The sequence below is a fragment of the Agelaius phoeniceus genome, chromosome 10, assembly GCF_051311805.1.
Source record: "Agelaius phoeniceus isolate bAgePho1 chromosome 10, bAgePho1.hap1, whole genome shotgun sequence".
NCBI classification, from domain to species: Eukaryota; Metazoa; Chordata; class Aves; order Passeriformes; family Icteridae; genus Agelaius; species Agelaius phoeniceus.
Window position 1 is genome coordinate 21,792,381 of NC_135274.1, and position 26,187 is coordinate 21,818,567.

General features: G+C 40.0%; 1 protein-coding gene across 2 annotated transcripts in view; it reads right to left on the reverse strand.

Annotated features, from left to right (window-relative positions):
- The window catches only part of NAALADL2 (N-acetylated alpha-linked acidic dipeptidase like 2), a 405,646-nt gene extending 379,696 nt beyond the window's left edge, over positions 1 to 25,950 (reverse strand). Inside the window, exons 1-2 of one of the 2 annotated variants that reach the window (XM_077184126.1) lie at positions 25,740 to 25,950; positions 962 to 1,020 (exon numbers count right to left, since the gene is read on the reverse strand). The gene's annotated coding sequence lies outside the window, so the exon portion shown is untranslated. The remainder of the gene's footprint in view (positions 1 to 961; positions 1,021 to 25,739) is intronic. The other variant, XM_077184127.1, reaches the window with a different exon arrangement.
- Positions 25,951 to 26,187: the final 237 nt, after the last annotated feature.

The following is a 26,187-nucleotide window of genomic DNA, read 5'->3' on the forward strand; positions in this document are numbered from 1 at the left end:
GGATTTTTGGCTGTTTGCCAGATTGCAAAATACACATGAACTGTTGCTGAAGAATCCCTTTAGAAATACAAAACCATCACAAACTAATTATTTCTATATGGTGTGAGTTTGTTGATGTTAGTGGAAAGTGGTAATCTCTCATCCTATTAATATTTGCAGGCTACACTTCCTGGGCATCACAGAAAATGCAGCAAGGACAAAATTTACTCTTTAATGTAGCACTAGGTCTGTCTTCAGACATCTTCAACTCCTATTTAAAAGATCATGGGTATTTTTCTGGATGCTAATGAAGTTTCTTTCACAGCAATTTTAGTAAAACACTGTATTTTTGATTGCAATCTCAAATACTGAAGCACAAGGGGAAAAAAAACTGAGTTTTTTTAGATGCAGTTGTAGTTTAGGTACTTCATATCTAAACTCAACTATTCCTTATAATGACATTTGTTCAACAGATACCCAATCTTATGGTAACACTTTTGCATTAAAAGAGGTAGACTGATATTGCACATCATTTCACTTATCCAGCCAGCAAGTACAGAAGAAAAACAACCTTTTGATCTCCTCACAAGCAGGAAAATGCACTATAACCATCAAACATACAGTGAAAGAGTGAGGAATTATAAATATGGAAGAAAATAACACTATCAACCTTAGAAGTACATATTCTTTAGAAACAAATAAAACCACATAGCTACTCATATTTTATGTGGCTACTACCACGGCACACAACATTTTGCAAAGTAATTACCATAATGTGCAAATACTTCTGTAAGAGAAACTACAAAATAAATCTGGCTTTTAGTGTATTTTCAAGCATGGATTGTATTATGCAGCCTCTATACACACTCATAAGGTAATTGGTAAGAACTTCTAGCATTTCACCCTTCACAGCCACTGAAAAGTCAATGTTATTTAACTGTTGCACAAATGTTAATAAAAAGTCATAATCCAGGGAGCTTACCCCGGGTCAACAGAAGGAATCCAAGAACCAAAGTTATTTCCAAAGTCCAGACAAGAGATCTGAAGGAGAGAATAACAAAGGGTTTGTGACAAAGCTGACATGGAGTCGTCTGAAAGGAGCAAAATCAATTGTGACATTTTTCATTTATTTGTAAATGCCTCTTTGGCAGTATGCTCACTCCAAACGACAGCTGACTCTTATAGAAAAGGGGAGGTGATGGTAAAATAGAGGAATCCTGACAGTTGCTTTAATGAGATTCTGCATTAGGATCACTCCACCACTTTCCCTCAACAAGGACTGTGCCCTTCACTTTCAATCTTATATTCTCCAATTTGGAAAGCATTAATCCCATGAAAAACTCAACTCAGCCTCCTCTAATCACCATCACAGCTCTTCTTTCCACCTCCTTCACCATCTCACTGGCGTCCACTCACAATTTAAAATACATATAATTAGCATAGAGCAAATTAAACTTCAACCTGATAGCATTACTTTAATCAAAGTGTAGTTGCAGTGTGTGTGGTGAGGACAAGAATCTTGAAACAGACCTCAGTTGATATCAGGAGTGCAAACTCAGCTTTCCTTCCAGCTCTAGGGATTATGCTGCTGGAAGTGTTCAATGCAGGAACCTCTGATGCTCACTCACATTTTCTTTATTACAAAAATAAATAGGGAAACCTGTAACATGACAGGGAACTTGCCTTGCAAATATTGAGAGAACAATCATTCTGGGAACAGAAGCGGACAAGGAATTTTAGTAACTGTAAGAACAGGCAACATGATAACACCTATTTCAGGAAAAGGCCACTGGCTTGAGGATCCAGTGCTTGAGCACACTTATTCTGGCACAACTCTTATCTGACATAATCCATTCTTACGTTTTCTAACAGTAACACATTTTCTGTTGTTCAAACTCATTTTCTAGTGCTATATCACATATCTTTCAATGAAACTAGATGACAGCACTGAATAGATCATGGTAGCCTCAGGCTGCACTGAAATTAGTATTTTATCCTCTGTTAACATCAGTAAATCATTTGTATTACAACGATAAGGTAAGAAAAACAAACACACACAAAAAAAACCCATACAGGCATTGCTACAAGAAGCCTGAATCCCAGCTCTTTTGCATATTCCAGCATCTTCTGAAAGATGAAGCTGGTGAAGGCACAGAGAACAAGTCCTTTGAGGGGCAGCTGAGGGAGTTGAAGGTGTTCAGCCAGGAGAAAAAGAACCTCATCTCTCTCTACAACCACGTGAGTGGAAGCTGGGGCCAGGTGGGGTTGGTCTCCCAAGCAAAAGGACAAGAGGAAACTGCCACAAGCTGTGCCAGGGCAAGTTTTAGGCTGTTAGGATAAATTTCTTCACTGGAAGGTGTGGCAGACCCTGGCACACCCAGGCTGAATCCCCACGGCCAGAGGGATTTACAGGATGTGGCACTGGGGACCATGGGCTTGTGGAGGACTGGGAAGTGCTGGGTTAATGCTTGGACTCGATGATCTGGTTCTAGGTAAACAGGCTTGATTTGAAAAAACTAAACCATCTGCTGTCATACTGATCAGAAAACAATTCCATCTCACCTCTGGATGAAAGCTGGCTAGTAAATCATGCTTGGGAAGTTTGCAATTAATTACTCTATACCATAATCTGCTAGACAATGTACAACATAACCATTGAATAAAGATCATTTATTTCCTGAAAGAAGAGAGAGATGGGTGATCCTCATGAGTTACAGAGCAGTGTGCCTGACAGCCTTCAGAGAGCCAGGGGAGTAATCGACAGCTCAGCAAAACTTCCATTTTTTGTTGGATTAATTTGTTAAAAAAACACCACCCAAAATCTTTTGAGAGTATTGTGGAGGTTTCCAGAAGAAACCTTTTTAGCACCTTCAATCTGAGGATGCAGACTAAAAGCGTAACTTTGAAACCTCTTACAGAATCTTTCCTGGGATATAAGATCTTTAAGAGTCTCAATTGATGGAATCAAGGACTGTGATTCACTTTCAGTACCAGCATTTTCTCCCTCTGAGATTCACTCTTTGCTGAAACTCTTTTAAATTAGCGTAACAAAGCCCAGCACAACATTAAATCACCTCCCAAGCATATCAATCTCAGTTACCTAAGAGAAAATAGAGTACACTTCAAATTCTCTGGAAGTTTCTTCTGATTGATATCAGATCTCTTAAGTTAAACGACCCCTCATATTTCATTCCTAAAAATATACAGTTACTCCTAGTAACCTTTCCCAGTTGAATGGAAAGCAGGAAAGGCCAGATTCTGGCCTCTGCTCTGGTAAGGGAGTACCAATGAAAAATAATGAAGTCAGCACACATTTGGAAAAAAAATTATTATTTAGCTCCAAGGAAGGTTGCTTTGTAATTCAGACAGGTGATCTGGAGGCACAGCAGAGCAATAATGACTAACATCACATACTAGAGGGAGTATAAATTTTAATGATATCGCTCATAAAACTCACATTTTAAAGGTTACAAAACAGAAACAAGCTTACAAAGAAAACACATAAATCATTCAAGGTGTCAGGTTCCTATTCCTTAGCTATTTTGAGAGCTAGCGGCCTGTCCATCACTAAATAAACTGGAATATGCTACACTCATTTATGCAGGACTGAAAAGGGAATGTACACTAGAGTTCAGCAACCATTCACCCCTACAGACTCTATTCTTAACACAATAGCAACAGCCATGTGTAACCTCACTGATTTATTCATTACTCCACAAAATTAAACAAAAACACTTGACCAAATTCACCTACATCTAGACAAGATCACAACAACACATAATTAGCACCATAATTACAAGGCCTCCTAATCCAGAGACATTAATGCACTTCACTACTTGCTCATACACACTTCATTGTAGGTCCTTAAATATAGGGCATTAACAGAGGATTAATGGGGCATTCCCATTAACAGACCAGATTACTTTCATCCCATGCAGATGAAAAAGAAACAGAGGCTTATATTATCATTTTTAATTACTGTAATTGGTCTGCAATTGCAACCGCATCTATTGTTGTCCCTATACACACATTATCAACACAGAACAATTCAAATGGCTGGTTGGGAAATGGCCACTTAGGGCCAATAAACCATTGTAAACAAACAGTGAACTTTGACAGACCCATGATTCAAATCCACAAATCACCTTTTGAGCTGGGTTTTACAAAAATGACATGCAGTTGGGCTCAGTGGTCATTTCTCTTAGTCGCAGAAGCTGGCACCTCCATGTCACTGACAGTAACTTCCACAGCACACACTCCCTACTCCAAGGCTCCCTTCTGGGAGCAGCACCCAAGGGCCAAGCTCTCCAAATGAAGCTTCCTCTTCAAAAGGCTTTCTGCAATCCATCTCGGAGATCAGGCCTTCAGGATTTGGTTTTCAGACTCACTGTCTTTACATTGCTTTTTTTCTCCTTAATATCACTTATATTAGAGCTGTTTAATGGATAACCCGAAATTGATTTATTCATTTTTTTTCAGAAGTAGACATACACTGAAAGACACTTGAACAAGGTCATTTTGCCTTGCTGCAAAGTCCAACAAGATTATCAGTTAAAGGCCTTATCCAAAATCCTCCCATGTCAAACAGAGTATTCCTACTGGCTGGATTTAACAGTGAATGCAGACTTGGGATCTATTCTCAATCCAAACTGGAGTGCAGCAATCAACCACTCAACTCCAGAACTCTCCCTGGAAACACTCATGGGATTTCTAACTGCAATGTCTCATTGGAAATTTCTGCATCAAATTACCACTTATCAGAGGCCACCAATCTCTTAAACTTTAATGGTTAAAGAAAACTCAGTGTTTGGTTTACAAAGGCAATAAACACCTGAATGCTTTCAGTAACCTCTTTGCCTTATACTTGTGTTTTTAGTTTTGGAATCTTTTCCTGTACCTCTGGAGGAACTTTATTTAAGTAAACTGCTAACCTATTATTTTTCCAGTCTTTGTTTTCTCTAGGAAATTATTTAAGAAGAAAACCCTCAAACAGTGATCTCAGCATTCATACAGCAGTGAACTTCAGATACAGTAATTGCATAGCTGTGAGCTATGACGACTTTCCCATGGGGGAGAAATGACCTGGTAATTCACGAATGACAAAGTCAAAAGTAAGGTAAGCCGGGGGAGGGAAAGGATTTCCCCCTAGGATGAGATAAATATAATTTCTCACAGCAGTGTATATGTCTCTTAAGCCTCAGGTGGTTTTAAGTTAATGAGATTAGTTCCAGCAGGCAGTGAAATCCCAGGATATAGGAATTATATTTCAGCAGTTTTCACTTCATCCAGCAAGCACGGTGGAGTCAATCTTTGTAATCTTTGTGTCATTTTGTTATTGTCCTGGTTTGGGTCTTGTTCTCAGGCTCAAGCCGGGCTAAAGCACCTCATAACTTTGACTTAAAAGCTTAAGCATCATGTAAAGAGTGTGTTTAAATGCTTAAAAGGGAGGAGAGAAGCACCAGGCTTAATCTGTAGAAAAGGATTTTTTTGTTTAACTTTTCAGATGTGCTTTTATTCAAAGGAATTTGTTCTTGTACTTTTCCTAAACCAAGGTCACATGCATTTTTATCCTGAACACAAAAAAAAAGCCCCCAGAATGCACTGCTGTAAGAAACACTGCCTTTAAAATATTTACACCCTAAAAAGATGGACATGAACAGGTTTGGATGATTGCCTGGTTCAGAATTTTGGTAATAACCAAAAGAGCTCCTATCCAGTGTCCACCCACCAGATGTACAAGCTGCAGTTTCACTCCAGTCCTCAGATCTGCTCACACAAGGAAACCTTCACTCCTTTATACCATTAGAAGAGCTGTAAAGCAGAAAGCTTTTAGAAGATTAAAAAAAAATAAGGTCAGATGATAACACTAATTTCCACTAAGAATTCCTCGACAACCAGCCCTATTTTGACTCACAATCACTGAATAACTGCTAATGTAGCAATTGTTTTACACTGCAGGTACTATTTTTAGCTGTGAATTTAAATTTAACCTTCCTGACATCACCACCGTAAAGAAAATGCAGAAAAATCTAGCATTGCCAACATGCTTTAGGAAGCTCTTTCCCATCCAACAGGGGAATGACCTTTACTCCTCTTGTGAAAATGTGCAGACATCACATCAAGGAAATGCTCATGTTAGTCCCAGGCTTCTTTCCAAGACAGTCTGATTAAACTTCATATCCAGAAAGCACACGGAGGAATTATTTTTATTGGGGTAATTGAACCCTAAATACAATATGAACTCTATTAAAAAGACTTTTTAGAATACCCAAGTCAATTACAGGGAAAGCTGTGTTTATTTTAGTTTTACCTTACAAGCCTAACTTTAACACAGGCAAATCACACCCACACAGACATCTCTGTTTGAACTTTTTTGTCAGTTTTATTTATTTAGTTTTATTTATTTATTTCTACTCCCGAATCTGCCTTCCCATTCTGTGTCAAAGCATCACCACATTATCTTCATTCTTCATCCTGTCCAGAGATGTCTTTCCTTCTTCAGGCTTTAGCACTTCATAACCGGGTGCTTTCAGTTAAAAACAAAAAAAATTCAAGCATCTCTTTGCCAAAAGAAAGAGAAAGTTCCACCATACTTCAGCGAGGAGTGGCAAAACTTCAAAATTAGGAGACTCATTTCTTTTTTCTCTGCAAGAACCTCAGCTGGTACAAACAGGTAACATGTAACTAAGGAGAGGCAACATCAGCAAATGAATCTGAGGGCAGAGGCCAAAATCTGACCATGAACTGGTTTCTGGCACAATTCCAAACTCTGCAAACTGATATGTTGGATAAACACCTGAGCATCCAGTATCCACCACTACATGGGCTGGCAGTAACTTGGGAAAATGCAGCTGCACAGGGATGTAGTTCAACACACAGGGGTGAGATAAAAATGCATTTGTCTGTAAGACACCCAGATGTTTGCTTACCTGCCAAGTAAACACACATTTGCTGTCAGGTAAACCCAATGAGTATTTCTACACGTGTACACATCAAAGCATGCAGATTTCAATTAAACATAACACACAAATATGAATTCCAACAATACAGAAATGAACTACCAGGGTAATTACTCTGGAAGCATTGCAATTATGAGTGGCATCAGAATGCATTATGCTCTGTGTTGGCAAAAGAATTATTTTGTAATGGGTCAGAGAACTCCTTTCCACATGCTTTAATAATCAGCACACAAGCTTCAAAGGGGGTATCTATTTTAAAACTCTGCCATCATTTCACTGTCAGCATCTGAAAGAAACAGGCCCACTGGAAAAATACTTTTAAAAGTATGAAAATAAGGTGCATTACCTTAAAATGTTTTCAGAACAAAACAAAATGCAGTGGTCTGCAAGTCTCTACATTTCCTTTAAGGTCAGGAAGGTCAATTGAAATGAACAATTTTCACTTCTCACACAATCACAAGTCAAGCCTCATATATAAATACCTGCCACAGAAAGACTTTAAAATAAGTGTTCAGCAATAGATGAACAATATTCTAGAGGATTTTTGCAGGAAAAAAGTGCAGCTTAGCCATTCTATTTTAAATAGTTAATGTGTGTTCAAGTGGCCTTAATCTACTCTGACTAGCTCTTTAAGAAGTCTAAAAGCTTGCTTTAACATTACCTTTCTCTTGGTCAGTTCCACCTTTGCTATGTGCAATTTCTTTGCTGAAAGAATCACTGCATAGAAGGTCCCTTATAGAGCCTATTATCAGCATTTGGCTGGAGACAGCCCAAAAGCATTAAGCTTCCTGAAAAGCAAAAATGAGAGAGTCAAGCTCTAGCTTTTCACAAGAGCAAGGAAAAATGGCCTGGTTTTGAGAACAGCTTGCTGCACCCCTCTTAGCCAGCAAAGAACTGCAATTTTACAACTGCATGTCACAATGGATGTCTCTCCTCCATCCAGAGGGCCATGCATCCCTAGAGCTGGTTGTGTGTAAGTACAAAGAAAGTTGTGCCCTGACATTTAACTCCTGGGGAGCAGATGTAGAACAGAGCATCTAAACCAACACTGCTGCTTGCTGTAAATAAAGAGACAATTCATCCACTTCTGTCCCAGAGGGTGTGAAGAAAAACTCATGCCTAGCTGTGTTTATCTTCTCTTTGGTTTTTTTTTTTCTTCTTACCTATTTGTTTCTCTCAATGTCTGCAACATTAAAAGAAAACTATTACCCTAGAAAACTGAGTGTTTTACAGAAAAAACTCAGTTTAATCTCCACTCTATTGCTCTAAAAATGGTGGAAAGGGCAGGTATACTTACAGAGATTACACACACACACTTTTGTGCAGAAACAGAAAGTAGTCTTAATATAAGTGGGGAAATATCACAGAGTTCAGTGAGGAAATCCCACTTTGAACGTGAGCATAATGCAGGAACTGCAGCTCTGGCTGGTCTGGGACAGAGCACTCCCTGTCAGAATCTAGCATGACTGAGTGATGCTAAAGAATGGCAATACTAAAGCTTCTCAATTTTGCTTGCATTACAAATATCCTTAAACAAGATTACATTTGAAGGAGGAAAAAAAAAAAAGGCAAGGCAATAAAACATCATGTTTGAAGTCTTCTACTCCCTGAAATTTTTGTTCCTAAATCCAGAGGTGGCTGGACACATCAGGAAAGAATTAGCTTCCTTCTGCTGCAGGAATTCAACAGATTAACCTAATGCATGGATGGAACCTTGTTTGGGAGAGGAGAGAGATGCTGGCATCTGCCTGATGTATATGAAAGCAGACAGGCTACAAAGTTTAAGGAAGTACGAAAACTGTATGAGACAGTTTTGTGATTAAAAAGGAGATAATGAAATGGACAGAAGTTGTCAAAAAAATATTTCATTTTGCTTGGCTTACTGAAATAAGTATTGATGGCTACATTCCCAGCTTCATTGCAGTAAGCTTTAGATTAGGGCTATGGAGCTAACTCACTGTGATGCATCGCATGAGAGCAAGAAAAATTAAACAGTTCAAGCTGCGATCCTGTCAGATCTCAGAAGGCTGGCAGGACATGAGTGATCTAACAGGGAACTTCCACAGAGAGCTGGGAAATCAGCTCCTGTTTCTACTGAGCATGTGCTCTGCAAACTTGGCTCTGGAGGCTGAGGCTTCACCCAGGCTTCTGACCATGGAGATCAGTAACAAACTCCAGTGGCATCTGTTTCACGTTTATCCTCTCTCAACACAGAACAGCTCCAGCTAACACAGCTCACACGGGAACAAAGTTCTAGAGTGGAGCTGCCCAAGTAATTTTATTATTTTAATGACAGGTAAGACCTTTTTGGTTAAAATCCAGGGCAGTCACTAAGAGAATGGTTCATCAATCTTCTAACAAGCAATGCCCTTCACTTTCCATGCCAGCCAGAAGTGCTGCAATGTTGTCTGCACTGCAACCACTGAGTGGCTGACAATTACCCACAGCCAAGACTTCTGAAGCACCAGACCACAGAATCTCCCTAGAACTGCTGTGTACACTCAGCATATCAGGATGTTGCATATCCTTCATTAAAAGGACCACAGAACCACATGAAAACAACAGAGGGTTTCCCCGTGCACTGCAGGCCTAGGGCAGGAGTCTCCACACACCAATGATCCATTGCAGCTGTTGAACAATGGTCTATTTTAAATAAGGGACAGTGTGACAATGCTCTGCAAATGTTGTACCAAGGTTTACCCTGTAATATTAAAATGATTGTGGAGATTGTACTGGAGGAAATTAAATGCTGCTCCAGTTCATTAATGGTTTTCACACCTTAGACTCCACTAAGGTGCCTTGGTCATTTCACAGGACACAGCTTATATTAATTAAGTCTTGTGTACTTGCCTGCAATAGGTTCACAATCCTTTAACCTCAAAAACAGGCAACATAATCTGTTTTACCACTATTATGTAAAAATTATCACATAAACATTACCAAGAATGCTCCAGAACAAACTCAGGCAAGTTCTAATTTTTCCTGCTTTCAATTCTTTCACCAACCTCACTCCACTGTGAGTTTTCATGACATGCTGACTTCATCACTGTCACAGAGTATAGCATAAATGTCCCATTTCATTACAGTAGAAAAAATTTCTGTGCCCAGTCTTAAGCAAACAAACAGGGAACATGACTTACTTTTGATATGAAGAGATTGATAACTTTGAATTTTAAAATTGTACTTGATGTTTCCCAGATCTTCACTTCCCATAATAAAGGTAGAAAATCCTCATCTGCAAATTGCTAAAAATAATCAGTTGCAAGATGTGACCTTGGATAAAGCAATGTTAAATTGGCCAGCAAATTTTTTGGAGGCATCACTGTTATTAACTTGCAATTTTTTCATTTCAGTCTGCCAGTGATGCTTGGCAGGTTATAATTTTTCATTTTCTCACTTGGCTGATGCTCACTCAAGTAGAGATTATGGAGATAGTGGTGGAGAATTTTTACAAAGATTTTTCCCCTTTCACTCAATCATATCAGGATTCAAACACAGATTGTCTCTGTGAGGTGGGTTACCTCTGTAACAGGATTACTGACAAGGATCCTCTCAGTATTCCAATGGCAGGAACAGTTCATGGGCTCTCCAGTGCCAGCTGGACCAAGTGCTACCTGCTCAGTGCATTCCCAACAGGAATGATGTGGCCCAACCTCACTTCTGCTTTAACTGTTAATATACAAGAGAAGTTCAAAACTTTAGTGAATTGGTATTTTCTCTTGAGGTCACTGCTCCTTTAATTTATTTTTTTTTTAAACTACTGATCCCTTTCTACTAAGAGCATTCCCCACTCATGACTAAGTTTCTTTGCCTCCACATCACCTTCCCACTCTCTCTTAATTTCCTTGCCACTGATTTAATGCATAAAAACTGTAATGAACAGCTCCTCCCAGTGATCATCCTGGAACAACACTTCCTATTTCTTAGGGGTTTTTTTTGTTTCCTTTTTCACTCCAAAGAGCCTCTGTTCACAAGGAAAATGTCCAGAACACAAATATCTGACTGAAAATAAACAGATCCAAAAATGCGCTATTAAGGTGTTCTGCCTTTGGTGGGGAACCAAACGCATCCTCCTGCCAGAAGATCCATTTGTGACAATCCTCTGACTAAAAATACCTGTCCCCCCAGCAACTCTGATCCAGGAATTGTACATGACACGCTGTGAATATCTGCAGCACTTTCCTCATTATCAGGAAGGGTTTTTCTATCACTATTCTCCCAGTCAGAGTTTGTGCGGGAAGGGAACGGCGAGAGGAAGGTGAAGAACACATTAAAGGCTGCACACCAGAAGCATCAGTCACCACACAGGGCATCATCATCCACCAGAAACCACAGTTCAAACAAAGCTGGAAACAATATCAGGTTTTTACTACTGGATACAGCCCAAAAGGTATTAAAACAGTCGGACAAAACGCGCCATTGCCTTCCTAATTATCCATTTTTAGCCTTCCTACTCAAACCATGCATATTCAGTACAAAGAAGCAATCACTGACCTGAGTGCAGACAGAAACAAGCTCACATTTATTTATTTTGCCTTTCTCTTTTTTAACTTTTCAAGTATTTATTATCCTAGCAACTGTGTCAAGAGTGAAATACATGGCAAGACTGCCATTGAAAATAAGCTTCATCATTCAGTCAAAGAGATGAAAATTTTGGCTGATATCTAGAGTGACACAGTAAGGTTTCTAAAATCTTATGACTATATAAAACTATTAACTCAGATCTAATTCACTGCTTCTTATTGCATTTTCTGAAACATCATTAGAAAGACAGCATAACATCCCTCATTTTATAGGCAGGGAACTGAAAGCACAGGAAAGAAAAGTAGCATTGGACAAGGCCACACAGGGGAACAGTGGCTGTATTTTAATAGTGACCAAGTCTTCAAAATCAAAGCTCATTCCCACTTCTGTTCAGATATTCACATTCTAGACATTTTCCTTGTGAACAGAAAATACTTAAGTAAAAATTAACAATAAAACAACAAAACAATAATTAAAAAACAAACCCCAAATAACAAAAAAAAAAACTTCCATTCTTCAAGTGAGACAATTTCCCTTCAGCTCAAGACTGCATTACCAGCAGCCTCACAGTCCAGAGAACAACAAATAATGTTCAGGAGCTCCCCAAGAGCCTATTCCAGGCTTTGACAGAGCTCCTAGTTATGTGATTCCTGGCTTACAACCCATGGAAAGTTGCTTTTAACATCTGCTGCTCCATTAACACATCCAGCAACACCATGAAATCAGCAGAGAACCCAGGGAACCCCATCCCCAGGGCACCCAGCAGCCTCCTGGGAAGCTGCAGCAGGTAAGGAATTCAGCTGTGCAGCACCCAGCCTGCCTCACTTCATGGAGGTGCAATGCTGGCCTCACCATACACAGTTGGCAGAGCTACAGAACATCCACTCAGATGAAATTCTGACCCTAATAAAATATTTTTTCTCAATCAACTTGGACCTAGGTTGGAGAATATACATTTCAGTAATATATAAAGATGCTATTGTAAGTTTTTTTAAGCAGGGTTATTTGGGGCTTGGGTTTTACATTTTTTTTGTTCACCTCTCACAACTGGACTTGTTCCATAAGCTGATTAACACTAATTTAGCTCTGTTAGTGACCACTTGTGCCAGTCAAAGCATATCATGTGATGGAGGGACAACACAAAACAAAAAAGGACACAATTGAGTTGCATTAGTCAAGACTGAATTTCTCAACATAACACTGCAAAATGCTCAGGTCTTTCCATGTATTTCTTTCCACCAGATTAATTCTCTTAAAAACTACCAGATTTTCATCAAGTCTGACCTCAGGTCCACTGAAGTCCGACAGCTGACACATCTGGAACAGACATGAATTACAGTTGTAAGCAGCTACAGCACTCTGACAACCTCTGCTAGTTAAAAAGGAAACAAAATTTGATGTAGTACTAGGAGCTGAATTTTAGCAAAAAACAGCCTTGAATCTTTATGCACCTGCCTAAAGCTAATAAACTCATGCATAGATCAGGAAAAAATCAAATTCAAATAAACTATTCATGAATCTTTGTTACTTATACATAAGGAATCCAATAAAGAAAGCTACTCTGGAAGCAAAGAATGCAATATAAATGTGTTCCAGCTTCCTTTGCTGGATTTTTTTTTAACCATATCCCACCCCAGCTGTGCCCTGTGGCAACATGCTTGAATAACTCAAGACTTTTCTTAGGTACTCATTATTGTACAACAATCTATTCTGCATATGATTTTCTATCTGTCCAACAAGACAAAGAACCCACTTTCTCCTCCTCAGAGCATCTTTTACTATTAAATAAAAAGATTTCTTTGATGTCTGCTGATGCAGGACAACACAAGTTTTGTGCTGTCCCATCGGTGTGGCAGTCCCACCGTAAGGATCCAAATACAGCTCTCAGGTCACCCTAAATGCACAAGGAATTTGTGGAAGGGGCCCTGCACATGTGAGAACTGGGGCTGCTCCCATCAGCTCTTGACCTTCAGCCAGGCAAAGTCAGCCCAGCACTCAATGGACAAGCCTGACTATTCCAGATTTTTTTTTTTCCAGCCATTTGTGTAGCATTTACAGTCACCTGAGCTTGCCAGCGACTGCAGATCTTTATTCATAACAAAAAGTAATTATCTCCTCACAAGGAAGTGAAGTCTGTGAGATTTCAGCAAACATTCTTCATTAATTTGTTGAATTAGCAGAAGAAAGCATATAATCGCCAATATTAATGCTTTGCTGAGCAGGAGCCCTGACTTAAGCACTGGGTAAGTCACCTGTAAATCCAGAGATCTAAATTTCATTGTCCCCAAATTAGCTTGATTAAAGCAATCACTACAAAAGCCAAGCACCTCAGATACCTCAGTGCCTTTTGGATCAGTACAAGCTCAGGTAAAGTCTTTTATTTTTCCTAATACACCCACACATCCCCACCCTTGGAAAACGGAGCTTAAAACAATGTCAGAAGAAGCCTAAATTAAAGAAACAAAAGTTAGTGGCTGAGGATGAGGAATAAATATTGCCCAGAAAGACACTAAGCTATTAATGAAAACAATTTCAGCATGTATTTTAGTAGTAGGGTATTTAAAAAAAAATCCAATATTAATATAGAGTTCATGAAGGCAAAACCAATCTCAGAAAAAAAAAAACCCATACAACTCCCCAACAGTTTAGCTTCATTACACTGATTGCAAAATTTTGCATACTTTAGCCTGTGTATATTTATTTTGTTCAAGTCTAACCTGCTGTCCAGTCCACCTCACCCAGCCAAGTAAGAATATAAAAAACACAAATACCACGAGTCTTCAAAAATGTCCTCTGGAAAAGATGTAGAATTCTCTCATCTTAACAGAATCTCAGATAAACACTGAATCAATCCCTCTTTACTTCATAGTGGCGTTCTTATTACAAAGCCCTGATAAACCACACTCAGTACTGACTCTGCACAAAGTACTCTTGATTAAATTAGTTTTCATGGGCCCTTCCTTTTAATTTTTAACCTGCTGCAATAACTAACAAAATACAGCAGAGAGCTCTGCAGAATCTGATTAGTATGCCAGGGTTAAAAAAATGCTCTGAAACAGAAATCACACACTGGCCTGCATGTTATAGTCAGTGCCTATAGACTATCAGAAATTAGGTTTTAAGCAAAGCCTAGATTGAGAAAAAGATTACCAGGAAAGACTGAGGTAATATTTATATTAGCTTCTGTACATTCAGGAACTTCTGGGTGCATATAGAATGTCCCCAGGAAGCTCCTATATCTAGATTTCCATCAGTGAATAATTATTCAGGTTTAATCCATTTCCAGATTGCTTTTTATTTGAGAAATATCTACCCAAGTTCCCACTCAATATCAGAAAAAGGGTCAGTGTGCATTTTAAAGCAGTTTGTGAGGCACATCTCATATCACTGCAAGGCAATTTCCTCTACACAGTTTCAAAGAAAATTCTCTTCTTTTGCCATGCCACTTTTCCTCACAAACCAGTACAACTTTGTGTCAGCCAGCAGTCAATCATTTCAACAGAAGCACATTCACATAGCAGGTAAGAACACTGCACATTGTACAAGATAATTGAGTAAAAGTTTCTACAAGGAATTCCTCCAAGGCAAGAGATAAACAATAAATGGATTAATATTCCCTACAGAGCACTGTAATAATAATCTTTGAAGTTTCTCTACAGCTTTTAGTTAATTTATTCTAGAACCAACAGTGTAAATGCTAGCTTCTAACAGAATAAAAATCAAATTCCCACAGAAGTAGTTTAAGATCTAAGTACCTCGACAGTTTCCCTTTAAATCACATTCATTTCAATCCTGAAAAACCAAATTACTTTGATATATTTCTTACACTGACACTTTTATGCCTTCTCAGGACATCAGGGATATTCAGACTTTTGAACCAATACTTAAAAAAAATACACGCTAAAGGTCAAGAATTTTTTTTTCTTTTTTTGGTAACACTTCTATCTCATCTTTCTAGGAAGGGTCATTACTTAACTCCTTTCAACCAAAATACAGAAAAAGAAATGTCTCCATTAAACATAGAAAGAATTTTACTTCAAAACTGAATCACACAGAGTATCTGCTAGAAAAAGGAAAAAATTACTTAGGCTTTGCCACTTAAGAGATTAGAAAAATCTAGATCTAGAAAGATATTTTTTTCTATAAGGAAAAAAAAAACAAATAAGAAAAACAAAGAGCAGAAAGTAGTCCTTATACATCAGTACTTTTTTTCAAAAACCCACTTCTCACAAGTTTCTCATCCATGCTTGGATGAGCAAAATACAGCAAACAAAAAAATTCTGCCTTAGGAAGTAGCAACAATTCAACTATAATTTGATATTTACTGATGTTTTTTCCATTCCTTTCAAGTATTGGAACACAAGTCTTTTACTGGAAGGAAGGCTGGAGAACACCAGAGAGTTTCTCCCCACCCTTCCAGGGGCTGTCAGTGCCTCTGCTCTGACACACACAACTCCAGCAAGCCCCGATCCATCAGCAGCCAGAAAACAAACACATTTCAATCCTGGAGTGGGTAAGAGAAAACCAGAACTTTTTTCAAAAGGGAGACTGTCTCAGGTTACTGGCACATAACTTGAAATAACAGTTCCATAATTCTTCAAACTTGCTATTTCCCAAGAAATGCACACTTCCATTAATACACCTCAGATCCCTCTTAGAATAGGCACTCAGAAAAATTCCTATAAATATTCTCTACAGCCTTTCTGGAAACTATTTACAAACTCAGAGGCCACAAGCCTAGCTGATCAAGATTGTACATATATAAATAAACTCTTTATTGTCTCTGTACATCAGTGTATAACTGCTACATATATGAAAACATGTATTTCATTTCAGTCCCCTGTTCAAAAGTACATCAGCAATTCTTATTTGCAAGAACCATCTTGACATTGCTCAAAAGAATAAAGCAACAGATGCTTCATTTTACAAACAAAAAGTAAAAGCAAAACAATAACTGTATCAAAAAACCCAAACAAACAAAGCTAAAACTCCACACCTGTGCCATAGAAGTATCCTACCTTGGAACATGTATTGCAAAATATTTTTGTTCCTGGGACTTTCTGGTTCTGAACTGCTGGATCTTTGAATATTCACATTAATAAATTTTTAAAAATACTTGACATCTATTTTAGTTTTTTTTTTTCTCCTGCAGAGCAGACATGTTTTGCTCTAGAAAAACTGAAGCGCTCTCAAGAACTGGTTAGACAGTGAAACCCATGTAAAACACACATGCAAAGTTAGTGAATTTACACTTTCAGAGTTAATCACCCACTCAACTTCAAAATCTACGCTTAATTGCTGGCATACAAAACACACCAAGAATGAAGTGTGGATACAGAATCACTTTTTGCTGTGGTGGAGTATTAACTGTGCAGAAAAGCCAGCTAGACCACAGGGGAAATTAGTATTTATCCACACACACACTTATGAAAAACAGCTGTTAGGAAACATGAGGGAAAAAATCCTTTTTTGACTAAGGATGAAAGCAAGAGAACACGTCCCAAAATAGTCATTTTCAAAGCATTACAAGTAGGTGGATGAAGCAAGTGAAAAGAAACCACAACTTGGCAATCAAGAAAAGCTCTTTATTAAAACTGCATAGGCTAGTAATTGATCAGGATAGAGAAGTAATTTTTATTTTTCCCTGGAAGCACCATATTCTCCACAGCCTCTCTGCTCACTACATGTATTTTTTCCTACTCCTTCCATGAAGACAAAAATCAAACCATCTGGCTTGTGCCAGACATATTTGCCCATGTTGTATCTGTTTTTCAGACAGCAGAAACTCATCAAGCACCTAATGCATGTGATTAGCTGGTAGGAAAACAAGAATTCAATTTGACTTAAAAATATCTTTGCATTTGTTCTCATTCCACCCCAGGAGAACACTGGAAACTTCTGCATACTTATCTGCAGCTCAGAGAGGCTCAGCATGCTGAGCACATGCTCACACATCATCTCTGGGCCAACACTTTGGTCTGAAAAAAGACCAGGTTTTGAGTATCCCAGCCCCTCTTGTGGAAGCACTCACATAAATAATACTGAATAGGCTTTATTCTCAGTTGATACAGTAGAAATATGCAGTAATGCAACTTCTCACTACTGAAATAAAAATTCTGGAGGGATGTTTCTTTCATCATGTAACTATCCTCCCTGTCTAATCAAAACTTGAAGTTTTTCCCCCTTAATGCATGGCTGCAGTGGCTCTCTCACAGAATGGGGATGAGGGCACAAGTTCCTTTAATAGTTAAAGGAAGCAACAGCCTGATCAAGCCATTGCTTTCGTCCACAGCTATTGTCAGAGTCCTCTAAATGAGTAAATCCACTACTATTTTATTAGGCTTCCATAGCTCAGCCTCAGACAGAGGCTGGAGCCAGAGGCACAGTAAATTCCATTTTTGTACACAGGTGACCCCAAGGTTTCAGTTTCCTCCTCACAGGGGGCTCCTTCAGGCAGCAGATGCTCTGCAGTGGCTCCCACAACAACTGCAGTGTCAACAGGAAGATTACAAAATTCTCTAAGCTCCCAACATAATGCTTTATTTGCTGTAGATACAAGGTGTGTATCTAGAGCAGTTCAGTATTTTTTGCTGCTCTCTGATTACATTTCAAATATTCACACAAGACATGATTTCTGTGCCAGAGCCCATACGGATTTGTTCCTACCAAAATAGTACTAAAACAAAGTTATTTGGAGCAAATAACCACGAGGAAAATACACTTCTTAACGTGCCCAAATATTGTCATAAAAACCCCCAACAACTAAGCAAGGGGATAATGAAAAACAATTAACTCATGTGGACAGGAAAACAACATAAATCCCTGCCTTTAGTCTCACCCAGCATGATGTTTGTGATTCACAGATGTAAATTTCTTGGAACACATTTGTAAAAAGTCATGTTTAATAATTTAACGTGTCAATGCAGCCTGCAGCACCCACCTAAAAGTTCCTGTGAGACTTTACTAACAAGTTCATTTTTTCTCACGATTGGCATGACCAGTGGATTTCAAATTTCATATTAAAAGACAAATAGAAAAATTCATCATCTGCCTACTGTTTTTTCCCCAGGGGATTTTGGATCACATTTAGTGCCGATGAGGCATCAAATTGACGGCAGAGAACCAGCTGTGGTGGTGGTAGTGAGCTGCCCAAAGGTGCTGAAGGAGCTTAGTGGTGTCACCAGGGGACTGTTCCCCAACAGCTTCCAAAGCTGGAAATTTGAGAACTGGAAGAGTCAAGTCTTAAAAGGCACAAATAAAAATACAGAAACTCAAGATCATTCAGTGTCACCTCGCTCAGGACCACTCTTGCCAAAGTACTGCACAAAATAAACTCTAGGCAAGCAACTCTTGCCTGCACTTGGGAACAATCCACATTATACAAACACAGTGACAAAGGGTCAGTGTAACTCCACATCTCTGCTGGCTTTAGAGCACACTGACATCAGCTGTGACACAACCTGGGATGCTCCACAGGAGCTAAAACCACATTTCTTTTAGACAATCTGGAATAAAGCTTCAAAATGTAGTTTCAAAATGTAAAACTTCCTCGAAGCCCCACATACAAACACCATCTGCTCTTCTGCAAAAGGTATAACATTTGAAATAATATTCTTTTCTCTACCTCTTAGTATATTCCATCATGAAGAGAAAACTTTATTTATATAAAGAGCCCACAAAATGAAGTTCCATAAAAACAGGAACATATGGCCAAATAATTCTGAATAGCACTTAGCATATTCATCTGTAAAATAAGAACTATAATGGGCAGATAAATACACCCAAGTCTCCTTGGAAATTGTCAGTATACACATTGTTTTCTGCAAATAATTACCTTTTTTAAAAAATTTCTCACCCATCACTCTACATTACAATTTTACTAAAGTTAATCTTTTTAAACCACAAACTTGGCCCATGACACCTTATATCACACATATTAACAGCATAAGTCAGTGCACAAAGGAAAAAAATATCTTATGTTTTATGAAAGTTAAATTTTTACTACCATTGCAAAGACAAAGCTTGAAACAAATTTAGGTAATCTCTAACATGAACAGAAATAGAAAATAAACGCAGAACTTGTTTTATAAAACTACTTGGAACATAAAAATAAATGCCTAGAAGGAATAATAACTAAAAACAGTCCTGAAGGAAAGTATGAATTCACCTATGAATTAGTTTCTGCTATTAGTAAGGAGAAAAACAACATGTGGTCAAACATCTCTGTCTTGCACACTCACTGCTGCAGGTTTTTCTGTAATTGCAGCCTTCAGAACCATCCATCATCCAGCTGTTTCTAAGCTGTTCAACATTTGTAAGGAAGTGTGCAATCAAAGTAAGTGGCTTAAATCTGTGGACTGAGCCCCAAAACCTCCACTTTTTCAGCTTTTTCCAACACTTACATTGAGCAATACAACAAATATCCAGCTCTCTCTTCAGCACGTATCATGAAACTTTCTGGATACTTGCACATAATCCCTTGAGACAAGAAGCACAATCACCTTCAGACATTCAAAAATCCTTCCAGCTGCAGACTTTTCCTGCTGTAATTTGCTGCAGTTTTATAACCAGCTGGTCCTCATCATATACATGATTTGGTTCACCAAACCCTGCTCCCTAATCAATCCCCTGGTCATTGCTTCAGTATCCTCTGGGATTTAAGAAAAAAAGACTGGTTTCACTGAGTGATGTGCTCTTAGCTTGGCCCTTTCCATTTATTTTGATGATCTCTCATCATATTGAAGGCTGATTCCTGACGTGTTCTCCATAAAGCTGAAGAGTTTATACAAGACAGGCATATCTTAAATGACTTGTGCTGCAGCTTGACTTCTGCTCATCCTGTCAAACTGTGTCAAAGGGAGGGTTTGCTATTTTGATGTTCCATTCTTTTATTTCTCCCCATGCTGCTGTCACAGTTTAACCCCCTGCGAGGGGATCCAACCCAGCCCCACACAGCCACTCCCCCACCGAGAGAAGAGGAAGAAAAATCAGAAAAGTGAGAAAAGCCATGGGCTGAGATAAAGCCAGTTTAACAGGTGAAGTAAAAGCTGTGCATGAAAGCAAAACCAAACATGGCATTTGTTCCCCACTTCCCATGGGCAGGCAGATGTGCAGACAACTCCAGAAAGGCCTGGATCCATCACAGCTAAAAATGACTTGGGAAAATAAGTGCCATCACCCCAGATGTCCCCTTTTTCTGCTTCCCTGCTTTATGCTGAGCACCACCCCACATAGTCTGGCATATTCCCAGGGTCACTGGGATCAGCTATCCCAACTCTGACCCTTCCAACTCCTTGTGCATCCCCAGCCCCCTCACTGGTGGGGTGAGGAGCAGAAAAGGCCTTGGCTTTGTGCAAGCACTGCTCAGAGCTAACCAAAACATCCCGTTATTATCAACACCATTTCCAGCACAAATGCAGAGCACAGCCCTGTTCCAGCTACCAGGAAGAAAATTAACTCTATCCCCAGCAAAACCAGCACAGCTGCCTACAATTCCACTAAGCCTGAGACCTGAAAGCACTGACTGCTGAAGGCATGTAAAACTGAGCACAGGAAAAACCTCAGAACATTCCTGCTGGCTCTTCACTGCAGGAGATAATGCATTATAACACAGATTTCCCCCAAATCTCTGCAGGATCTACAAATCCCTCCTTGCAAACCCTCCAATAATTCCCACACACACACAGTATGTTCTGTTACCACCCTGTTGTATTCAGCAGCTTTCTATAGCAGCCCAAGTGTTCTCTTCTATGAAACTTACTCAATGACAGCAGGATTTTTGTTTTGTTTTTTTTTAATTTCACCTTTCTTTCAGATTCTGAACTTCAACCACCTTAATTTCCGCAGTACTTTCATGAAAACCTGTAAGGAATCTTAGCAACTGGCGCATTAATTTAGTATTTTAAATGGCCAAGACCTCCTAATGCAGAAATTGAGTGTAATAACATCTTTGCATTGCTGAAGAATTACTCACCATCCCAAATTTTCAACCTTCAGTACAGTTAAAACAAATTCTTGTTTAAGAATTCTTTGTTTTGGGGGTTGGACTACAGGATTTCCAGACATCTCTCCCAACTCTAACTATTCTGTGATTCATCATTTCCAGGCATTTTAGACATCTAAAAGTCTTCAGTTATCCATCAGTTCTGTTCTAATTTCAACAGTCTCCTGGGCTAAGCATATTTTATGATTGTCTTTTTATGTAGATGCCAGTGTTTAGATACAGGAAAAAATACTTTGATCATCTGCTGTGACTTGTATAGCACATGGACACATGCCCTCAATTAAGTTTTACTTAGGTACATCTTAAAGGAATAATACAGTGTTTGAATTAAAATTTTCCTTTGATGAATATCCTACTACTATGTGCAATAAATTACCCTCTTGCTGAAGATGTAATTCTTATTTCTACTGCAAATGTGTCTGGCTCATATTTTAGCCACAGGATCTTGATATCCCATCATTTTCTGCTTCATCACAGAATTTCAGTTCACAAGGCACACACCTGAACATTGCAATCAAGTCCCTCCCCTCCTTTCTCTTTGATAATATTTAACATATTGAGCTCTTAGAATTTCTCCCTCAGGAGCTATTTTCAGCCCTTATTCATTCTTAGAGTTCTTCTCTGAAGTCTCTTTGACTCTTATCCTGCTTGAAGTATGAACACCCAAACTTGACAGAAGATTCTTGGCATGATCTCACTATTGCCAAATACAAAGACACAGTACATTTCCCACCCAGTCATATAGAAATTGGGTCACACTGGAGCTTTTCCACAAGTTCTCTCAAATTAATCTCTATTTACATGGAAAACAGTTAACTGAGAAGCTAAAACAAGCAATCCAGAGAAAACTAAAGAACAGACCCAACAATTCTACCAATTCAAATTCCCAGACGACCACTGCATATATCCCCCTCCCTACACATGTTTGGGAGACACATCCCTCTGATTTTCAAGCAGAAAGCCCAAAACAACTGCGTGGCTGCAGAATCCTTTGGCTCTGGATAAAATATGTACTTAGTAGTGTAGAGAGTTAACCAGCCTGAATTCAAACTCAAGGCTTACTGAGGTTAACAACCCACGTCAATAGTGTTGTATCATCAATTTTCGACACAAGGAACAGATCAGTAATAAATAACAGCATATTCACATTTTTATTCAGTTCCTGTACCTATTTTGTGTCTCAGATATCCACAAAGAACTATAAACACATTTGTACAAGAAAGCAGAAGAAGCAGTGCTGGTGAACCTTCATTTGCCTCCTTCTTGACTATGTTTTCAGATATGCAGTCTTGGTATTTTTTTCCCTGCTAGATCCCAACTGACCAACAGCTCCCATGGCAAGAAGATGGCAGAGAGAAAACAACTGCTCTTCTGCACTCAGCCTGGGCTGTGACAGGTGCACTTGATTATTATTTTTTTGAAACTGTACAGGTACTGGAGGATGAACAGTGACCTTTGCTGCTTCCCTGCACAGCAGCATTAACCAGGCACACTGGCAGACCCAAGAGATGCATGCCTGAGGAACAGAGTGCTGTGATGAACATGGTGCCAAGTCTTTGAGAACACAATGCTTTGTTTTCAACTGATGACAGAATCACAGAACTTCCTAGGCTGGAAAAGGCCTCTAAGAACATCGAGTCCAACCATTAACCCAGCACTGTCAAGCCCAGCACTGAACGTTGTCACATTTACAGATCTTTTAAATTCCTCCAGGGATGAGAACTCCTCCACTCTCCTGAGCAGATTGTTCCAGTGCTCAACAGCCTTCTTCTGTGAAGAATTTTTTTTTCCAACATCCAATCTAAACCCCCCCAGGCATAAGCAGTTTCCTCTTGTCCTTTTGCTTGTTACTCGGGAGAAGAGACTGAACCTCACCTGGCTAGACACTCCTTTCCCAGTCAGAACACTGACTTACTTACTGGAAGCAACTTCCACATTAGTATCTCTTCTGGATCCCACAGCTATAGACAAGGCCTATTTCATAGCTAGATTAATTACAAACCAAAGTATGATCTGCACAAAAATGCCAAACAGGATCCCAGTCCTACTCAGTTTTAATTTAGAGCCATCTATCAGTGATGTCCTCATATTACATGGCATGCTCCTAATGAACTCATTTATAAATGTATTTATAATGCATGTGTCTAAACACCAAAGCAAACATCACAGGGGAGGAGAGGGTTGGAAAAGAAGAAAATGAAACCAAACAAAACGAGAAAGCATAACACGTCCCAAGCAGAGTTTAGGCAATTCTATACTGCAGGAATGCTGGCCTTGCCAACAAAATTAAGTTTAGAGTAGAAGATCCAGAGCCACTGAAAAAATCTGAGGATTTAGAAATGTCTATTTGACAGATTGCCATAATGAAGATCTACAGCACACGTTCCCTGGAGGATTACATGTGAATCACAAAGAAGTTCTGAAATAAATCTGTTTATTAAGGGGGAGATAAAGCACTTTGAAGGTCTATTTTTGTCTGGTTTGTATTCATACCCTGAGGTTATTTAAAAAGGGGGAAAGACTAATGCAGGTATGTACCACAGCAGTGACAGGCAAAGACTTCAGCTATGAGGATTAACAGAGCGGGAAGTCATATGATCCAGCATGACTATGGGAGCTGCTACCAAAAAACTGCAGCTTGTGACATGCATGTGAGCGTCTTTCTATTAAGTTAGACAATTCTGACTTTCTTCCCATTTAAACCTTATTTTCTGCTTCAGATAAACAACCTGGACCCAACTCTTCAATGCAAGAAAACCCCCAGTTTTCCATTATCACATACAGAAGTATTGCTTCGTTATAGAACAATGTGACCTGTTGCAGCCAACATTTTCAGCAATGTAAAACTCTCATAATTTTAAGGGATGTGAAAAAACAACTCTGCAAAGTTTAGATAGACACTAAAACCAAGAAATAACTGATGAAACTTGGAAAAAAGTGTGTTTCTGGGGATAATTTTTTAAAGAAAATATCGTGTGTGTAGCTCTAGGGTTTTAATTAAAAAACTCCAGCAGAAAAAAAAAAAAAAAAACCTGCTAAAGATAAGCTACAAAAGATCACTCTTTGGCTTGTTTCAGGTGATTAACTTTATGGTAGATTATCATACAGTTAAGACATCTACTAGGAATGTGATCCATGACCAAAATTCAGGAGACACTCTTTAGTATTTCGATGATAGCAGAGATAAATGCTGTGTTATGGATGTACTGGGACTCATACAAGAGCTCTTTAGATTAAAATTCTAAAAATACATACAGTTATTGCTTGATATACAGGACTGGCATCGATACAGTTTCAGTCATCTAATGCTTTCCATATGCTAACCACTGCACAAATAAATTTGCCTGTAAATGCAAGAAATATGTACCAAGTAATAAATAAGCCAACATGAAACAGGCCGTTCATATCAGGGTTAAAAATCTAAATTCTTTATTTCTTCCCCGAATATTTCTGTCCTGATGACTCAGCAACAATTTCGCAAGTTTCAGCTGAAGTCAGCGAGATGCCTCAGTGCTGTTTTGCAAGTGTCAACTCCACGCTTGTTACGGAGTATATTTTAATTACAATTTTGAGGCCATCTCAGTTACAGGAGACGAACACCTGCCGAAGTCAAGGAGCTCTGCATGGATGCAGAAACCAAGACACCGAGGATCACACAGAAGGGCGACAGTGACAATGTTGTCCTAGACGGAAAGTTGCGAAATTCCCCGCCTGCGTTTCTGGTACCCTGAGCAGCCCCCGAACCCCGAGGGGAGCGCGTCCCGCCATCCTCCCGACTGCGCTCACGGCTTGCACAGAGTTTTCAACCCGTGACACAGCTCACTGTGCTTTGGGGAGTCCGTTTCAATATTTAGTAAACACATCGCTCAGTTTCTAAACTCAAGCGAGTGACACCACCCTCGTGTCCCGTTTCCGGGCGAACAGAAAGCAAAGAGCAGAACACGGAGCGGCTCCCGCGGGCAGTGGGAACCAGGGATGGAGAGAGAGCGGGAGCTCCCGGGCTGTGCGGGACGGTCCGCACGCCGCATTTACCTGTCCTGCCGCAAACCAGCTCCAGCACGGAGCCCCCGCAGGAGCAGCCCCGGATCCACTCATTTCCCCGAGTTCCCAGTTACTTTTAGGAAAAAAAAAAAAAACACGCACGGAGCTGACCGAGCTCTCCTCCGCGCTGACAGCCGGGTTCCTCCTCGCCCGCACGGTCGCGGTGAGGAGCCCGATGTCCCGCCCGCCCTTGGTCCGCCCGAGCCGGCGTTACCGGCGCTGCCCCGCGTTACCTGCGCTGCCCCGCGGTACCCGCGCCGCCGTGCGCGGTACCCGACGGTAAATGCGCTGTACCCGGTGGTACCCGCGCTGTGCCTGGCGGTACCTGCGCTGCCCCGCGCGGTGCCCGGCGCCGCACGGCCCGGCCCGGCCCGCCCAGGGAGTTTTCAGCAGCCGTAAAGCGGAGCGCGCCCGGCCCCGGCCGTGAGGGGCCACCCCGGGGAGCGCCCGCGGGGCCGCGCCGGAGCCGCCGGGCCCCGCCGGGACGGGACGGAGAGGGGAGGGCGTTCAGGGGATCGTGGGATGGTTGGGTTGTAAAGAGCATCTTGTTACAACTCTGGTGCCGCGGGCAGGGACGCCTTCCACTAGAGCAGGGTGCGCAAAGCTCTGTCCAGCCCGGCACTGAGCGCTGCCAGGGATGGGGCAGCCATGGCTTCTGTGCGCAACCTGTGGCAGGGTTTC